Genomic DNA, 7098 nt, shown 5'->3' with positions numbered 1-7098 from the left:
TGCACGCCCCCTGCTGGGGGTTGAGCCCCAAATCCAGGCAGTGCCCTGACCGGGAATTGAACTGTGACTTCTGGTTCATAGGTCCTCTATCAACAAATGAGCCACACCGGCCAGGCTCTCCTATCTCTCTACTTGGCCATCCTTAGTGTGTTAATCTTTTATCTTCATACTTGTTGCCTCTTAGTAGTTCCATGTGTTACTCCCATATTCCAGGCATGAAGGCAGAAAAGGGGGTGGCACCATGTGTGTCTCTTATCAAGAAAGCAAAAGTTTCCATTCAGAGCTCTCTTACATTGTCTTGGCCTAGACAAGATCACTTAGACTACTGACGTAGAGATTGGGAGGTGAGTACTTGGCTTTCTAACCTCTCTGAGGAAGGTATACAGGGAGAAAACTTGAGAATGTGTGGCAAATAAGGTATGAGTGGTGCCTATTGCATTATTAGTTTCCCTTTTATTTTTTATTTTTAGATATATTTTTATTGATTTCAGAGAGGAAGGGAGAGAAGAGAGAGAGATAGAAACATCAATGAGGAGAGAGAATCATTGATCAGCTGCCTCCTGCATGCATCCTACTGGGGATGGAGCCCGCAACCTGAGCATGTGCACTTGACCAGAATCAAACCCAGGACCCTTCAATCTGCAGGCTGACACTCCATCCACCAAGCCAAACCAGCTAGGGCTTTAGTTTCCCCTTTAAAAGGATGGTTCCTGTAGGGCAGAGATTGTGCTTCATTTGTGCTGTCTCTGTGGAGCCTAGAACAGTGCTTGGAAAATATCTTTTGCTTTCATTACAGACCACCATTTTATTCCAAGCCAATTCTTTTTTTTTTTTTAAATATATTTTATTGATTTTTTACAGAGAGGAAGGGAGAGAGATAGAGAGTCAGAAACATCGATGAGAGAGAAACATCGATCAGCCGCCTCCTGCACATCTCCCACTGGGGATATGCCCGCAACCCAGGTACATGCCCTCGACCGGAATCGAACCTGGGACCTTCCAGTCCGCAGGCCGATGCTCTATCCACTGAGCCAAACCGGTTTCGGCCCAAGCCAATTCTTAAAGATTTGTTTCCATGCTGCATTTCTTTCCCCAGTCTTTTCCTTTTTCATCCTCTGTGTACATTTACTGAATGCTGCTAGTAGAATATCATCTTAAATACCATTTTTGTCTTGTCCTTTTCTTTCTCCAAAATCTGTGTTAGTTCTGTTGTGGTAAATCTCAGTCTCTCAGGCTGGGATTCAACTCATCCCATTAGCTGTCCGTTACCTCCCCCACATCAGCAATTTGATTTGTAATCACTCACCAATCCAGCTAATCTCGTGGCCATCTGGCATGTGCTGCCATATTCACTATATGCAGAGTGATAGGCTGCAGGGCTCACTGGGGCAGAGGCAGAAGGCTGTAATGTGAAGGGAGTAAGTGAGACCAGATATAGGGAAGACCCTCAACATAGGATGGGCTGCCATACTGCTCTGTTGGAAGGGATAGGGACGTCATTATTGACTTTGAACCTGTGTTTAGTCTGCAGTCTCATCTGTGGAACGCACGTTAGGCCAGCGGTTCTCAACCTGTGGGTCGCGACCCCTTCGGGGGTCGAATGACCCTTTCACAGGGGTTGCCTAAGACCATTGGAAAACATATATATAATTACATATTGTTTTTGTGACTAATCACTATGCTTTAATTATGTTCAATTTGTAACAATGAAATTGGGGGTCACCACAACATGAGGAACTGTATTAAAGGGTCGCGGCATTAGGGAGGTTGAGAACCACTGCATTAGGCAGTGGGTCTGACCAAGTTAAAGTCGGAATGGGGTAGCTCAATCTAATCAGTTTTCCCCTCTCCCTTTTATTAATATCAGAAATGAAGGTTTTATGCATTGTTTGCACAGTGGCATTAATAATTGTTTTTATGCATTTTTATTTTAAGTCATGTGAAAAAACCCTAGAGTTTTGGACAAAAATGATAACAATACTGGTTTTTATATAATTTACCTTTTACCCATTTACCTTTCCCTGAAGGTATTTACCTTTACCAGAGGTCTTGCTTTCTTCATATTGATTACTTCACTTCATTGGGTGGTGTCTAGTAGTCTTTCATTTCTATGCTAAGAACTTCTTTTATAATTTCTTACAGAACAGGTCTACTGGTAATGAACTCTCTGACTTTTTGTTTATGTGGTAATGTCTTAATTTCCCCCTCATTTTTGAAGGACAGTTTTGCCGGATAGAGAAGTCTTGATTGAGGTTTTTATCTTTTAGCACTTTCAATGTATCACCCTGCCTTCTGGCCTCCAAGATTTCTGATGAGAAATCAGCTGATAATCTTATTAACAATTCCTGTATGTAAAAAATTACCTCTCATTTATTGCCTCCCAATTTGGAGGTGGTAATGAGACCATTCATGCCTAGTGCTAGGCTGTAATCATAAATTTCTTTACTTACTTAACAGCCATGTCTTTGTGTAGGTAGTTATTATTATGAATGGAGGGTTGTATCATACTTAAATACTATTGTTTCTTGTATCTATACCTCCCCTGTTCCTTCTTTCCTCCCTCCCTTCCTTCCTTCCCTCCTTCCTTCCTTCCTTCCTTCCTTCCTTCCTTCCTTCCTTCCTTCCTTCCTTCCTTCCTTCCTTCCTTCCTTCCTCCCTTCCTTCCTTCCTTCTGTTTTTCCCCTTCTGTCTCTCTCCCCTCATTCCTTCCTTCCCTCCCTTCTGTCCTTCCTTTCTTACTATTTTTTAATGTTTGAATAGGTGACTTATTACAAAGTCAATATTTATGAGGCAAAGTATATAATTTCATAATTATTTTTTGTGTGTGATCTGTTTGGAGACAACATTTAGGAACATACTTGAACATGATCCTTCCTTCCTGAAGGGCCTCTTACCTTGTTTTTGTGGTTCAGAAAGAAGGCAGGAAGCCTGGTAAGAAATCCGATGAGGTGAGGTATCTGAAAATCCAATTAGGCTACAGGTAGCCATCAGGAGCAGCAGATATCATCTGGGGACTTCATGGAAAGTCCTAGAACATGTTCAAATTCCCATCATGATTAAGCAAAGCAATGGAAGAGTGCTGTGTATGGAGAAGTGTAAAATTCCTTCATGTCCTCATGCTCTGCTTCTCTCATTTGTCCTGTGTTATGCTGAGCAGTGACTTTGTTCACACTTCCAGCCATTTTCATTAGAACTACACTGATGAGGTAATAAGGAGTGCTTACATTAAAAACAAAAAGGCTTAGGTCCTTTGCTTATTTAATGACTACCATGAGCAAATGTTACTCAGAATTACTTTTCATGGAATGATAAACTGTCAAACTATTTCATTTTTGGCAGCATAACAATTTTTTCTCTTCAACATAAATAAGTGAGGACTTAAGGTTGTCTGGGAGAGAAATGTTTATAAATTGGCAAAGTGTTTTCTCCTGAGAATGACACTAGGTAAGCAAGATAATACAAGGGAGGCTCTATTTAGGCAGATTTCAGAACTGTGGAGCATGCTAGAAACTGATTTGTTTCTGGCTGTGGTCCCCTTTAAGGTGAATCCTGTCTGGTGATTAGCATCACCTTGAATTAAATTAATTGGCTGTACTAAAGCCCTGAGTGGATGCACTAACAATAAACCCAAAGACATTCATTTCTTTGCAAGAAATAAGCAGGTTACATATCCAGTAACCTTCATGTGAATTATACAAACAACTTAAAACATCTTTTTTTTTTTTTTAAAAGGAAGTTTCAAGTTCTGGTAAGTACAAAATTACTTGGAATCTTTATTTTGAAAATAAGCTATGCTTAGCTAGTTAAACTTTATTTTATATCTAGATTGCATATCTGTGTTCTATCTTTAACCATTAGAAAAGGAAGAAATATTCCTAATACCTAAATATGCCACAAACCTTCACAATATGCTGATATTGAAGTAGAAGGGAACCTCACTCTCAGGAAATGAAGAAATTCTAGTGTAATAAAATATGAGTAACATTTTCTTTTTACTGATTATAAAATCACTATTTACTGATTAGAGAAATCTGTGCAACACATTATAAAGAAAGCTGCTTATAATTCAACAATGCTTCGACTACCATAGGGGACTCTTGTGTTTCCTTTCTGAACTCCCACCCCTCAGTTCCACTGCATGGTTATGATAATCTGTGAAATGAACCAATTTTTCTTGCAACATTAAATCTCTGAAATGCCATAGCACTAATACTATGAATATACCATTTTTCTTATTTTGTTTCCTGTTATTCTTTCTAAATTCCTACTTCATGGTAGAAAATTACATTTAAGTTACAATTAGTGAAATGATGCATGGCTATTGTAAGTCTGCCATTTGTTTTGTCAAATGAGTAGCGTAGAGAAGGTACAACTCTCTTGGTAGAGGCAACCACTGCGTTTATCTCAGAGCAGCACAGATAATTGAGACCAATCATGAACCCAGGGAACCAAAGGGTGGTTAAAAAAACCCGCTCAATCTTAAGAAGCAATACATGTACAATTATTCATGATAGTTCATGGTCTGACTTTAGGCACTGAAGAGAATGAATGGAAGAGGAGAAGCTATTGGTGCAAGCTGCCAAATCATTAGAAGCAGATTTCAATATAATTTGGGCTGGAGGCAGGACAGTTTGTTACTTCTAGGGAAGTCAGGGGTGAGGAAAGTGATGGGCCTAAAATTCTACGGTTTCTCTTGTTACCTATTTCCGCTTCTCCTTCGGCCTAACCTGCTGTGAGAATTAGACTGCTTTAGGCTATGGAGTGTTTTTATTCCCTAGATATCCCCTAAGTATATTATTGCCACATCCCAATATCTGAGGGATCTAATAAACCTTATTATTTAAGACATATGTAAAGAAACATTTAAAAAATTCATCCAAATTCTGATTCATTTTTATTACTGGTTTTAGAGGCGGAGAGAGAAAGGGATGGAGAGAGAGAGAGAGAGAGAGAGAGAGAGAGAGAAAGAGAAAGAGAGAGAGATTTGTTTTCCACTTATTTATGCATTAATTGGTTGTTTCTTATATGTGCCCTGACCCAGGATTGAACCTGCAACCTTGACATATTGGGACAGCTCTCCCTTCATGCATCAGACTCAAAACCAGTGCTCAGGGCTGGGCAGCGGTGGGATAGGAACGATGGGGGCCACCCTCCTTTCCAATTATCCTTATCTTCCATGTTCTCATTCCTGGTCCCAGCACAAAATCTCCTTTCTCTTTTTCAGTCAGCCCTCCACACACAAACACACCAACAAACCAAAACCCTTAGCCTATCAGCTCTCATAACTGTGTTCCCATCATGATCACCAGGTCAACAGCTCTCCAAATAGTGAGATCCGTCAGAAAGCTATTGAAATGAAAAGCCTCACTATACTTACGCATAAATATAATTTTCCAAAATTAGGAGAAAAATGTATTTCAAACACTATTCATGAAAAATGTGTAAGTAAACCAACCTAAAAAGTATTTCGAGACAAGGAGTTCTGGAGTCTTTTAGTTAAGTATTGAAGGAATTCCTCCCTCTTATGGTTGGTGAGGGCACGGAGATTAAGCAGCGCGCTCAAGGTCAGACCACAGTTTATGAGCAGAGGATGAGAAGAGGCTGCAGTTTTGCTGACTCCACGGCAAAGCTGGATTCCCCAATCCTGATCCGCATGCCTGCTGCAGCTGCCTTTACTGTCCTAAGTACCATAATTACTTTAAACCCTGTGGGGAGGCAGAAGGGGAGACACCTAATTTATAGGTTGATCTTTACGTTCATTTTCCTAAATTACATATAAGTAAGATTTACAAATGATACTGGATAATCTTAGATGACAACTTGCAAACATTTAGGTAGGTGATTTGGGCCAGATTTATTATAGCTCATTTATAATTACAAACATGCTGTTGTCACCTCTATAATACTGATCACATTTATTTAGTGTGTTTAATTTGTCTTCAAGGCTGTAGAGTTTTTTTTTTTTTTACCACGTCAAAAGACACTAATGATTATATTGATTTAAAACAATAGAAAATACCCATATATGCTACAAATGGAAAACAAGCCCCCAAACAGATAAACCCTTCCACAAGAAGCTTACTTGTCAATCAGATTCTCAGAGATTGGCTGACAATGGCTTAGAAATTCCTTCTGGAAGTTTTCATTTGAGAACCAGTAGTGGGAGCAGTACTGATTGCACCACTTTTAGCTGTCATTCAAAACAGAGTTATTTACTGCAGTTTCTCCAAGTAGGATTAGTGATGTATTAGATAATTTTCCTGCATTCTACAATCTGTAATAGAAACATTTTACACAGTCTTAATGTGGCTATTATTTAAGGATTTATGTGATACTAGATTTATGTGATTTTAGAATTTAATGTCAGAAAACATTTTCCTCCAGATGAACTCATTTAGTTCCCTCCAACAGACAAATTAAACTTTATAAATCTTTCTTATTTCCCCTCTTTTCCTTAACTATGAGGGCATGCAGAACTAATTTTCTCACTGGATGGTTTCTAATTTGTGTCTCTTTGTTTTTTTAATTGTTCAAGAATACCTGTTAATTTTAAAGATTCATAAAATTTAGCAATGTATAAAAAACCCCATCAATATTATCCTGAGCACTGCCATCCATAGATAACTGTCATAAATAGTGGGCTGTGCATACTTTTAGACTTTTTCTACTAGTATAATAAATACAGGGGTGGGCAAAAGTAGGTTTATAGGTGTGAGTACACAAAACAAAGTCTGCTCTTGTATTATTATTCATTTATTAATTATTATATTATTATTAACCCACATTTGCCCACCTTTGATGTACAAGTTGAACGTCAGTATCCATGAGGGGATTGGTTCCAGGAATACCGCAGATAAGAAAATCCATGGATGTTCAAATCCCATATATAAAACGTTATAGTATTTGCATATAACCTATGTGTATTCTCCCTTATACTTTAAATTACCTCGAGATGATTATACCTGACACAATGTAAATGCTATATAAATAGTTATTATACTGTATTGTTTAGGAAATAATGACAAGGTACATATTCAGTTGAGATGCAACCATTGTAGGCCTAACTACATAGTACACATAAGCAAAAACGTAACTTTT

At 38.5% G+C, this 7098-nt stretch overlaps 1 protein-coding gene across 1 annotated transcript in view; it reads left to right on the top strand.

The window, feature by feature from the left end:
- The first annotated feature begins 3657 nt into the window (after window positions 1–3657).
- RP1 (RP1 axonemal microtubule associated) overlaps window positions 3658–7098 on the top strand; it is a 141927-nt gene continuing 138486 nt past the window's right edge. Inside the window, 1 exon segment of the mRNA XM_059671758.1 lies at window positions 3658–3748. The gene's annotated coding sequence lies outside the window, so the exon portion shown is untranslated.

The sequence above is a fragment of the Myotis daubentonii genome, chromosome 17, assembly GCF_963259705.1.
Source record: "Myotis daubentonii chromosome 17, mMyoDau2.1, whole genome shotgun sequence".
Classification (NCBI taxonomy): Eukaryota; Metazoa; Chordata; class Mammalia; order Chiroptera; family Vespertilionidae; genus Myotis; species Myotis daubentonii.
This window is presented reverse-complemented; position numbering and strand designations above follow the sequence as displayed.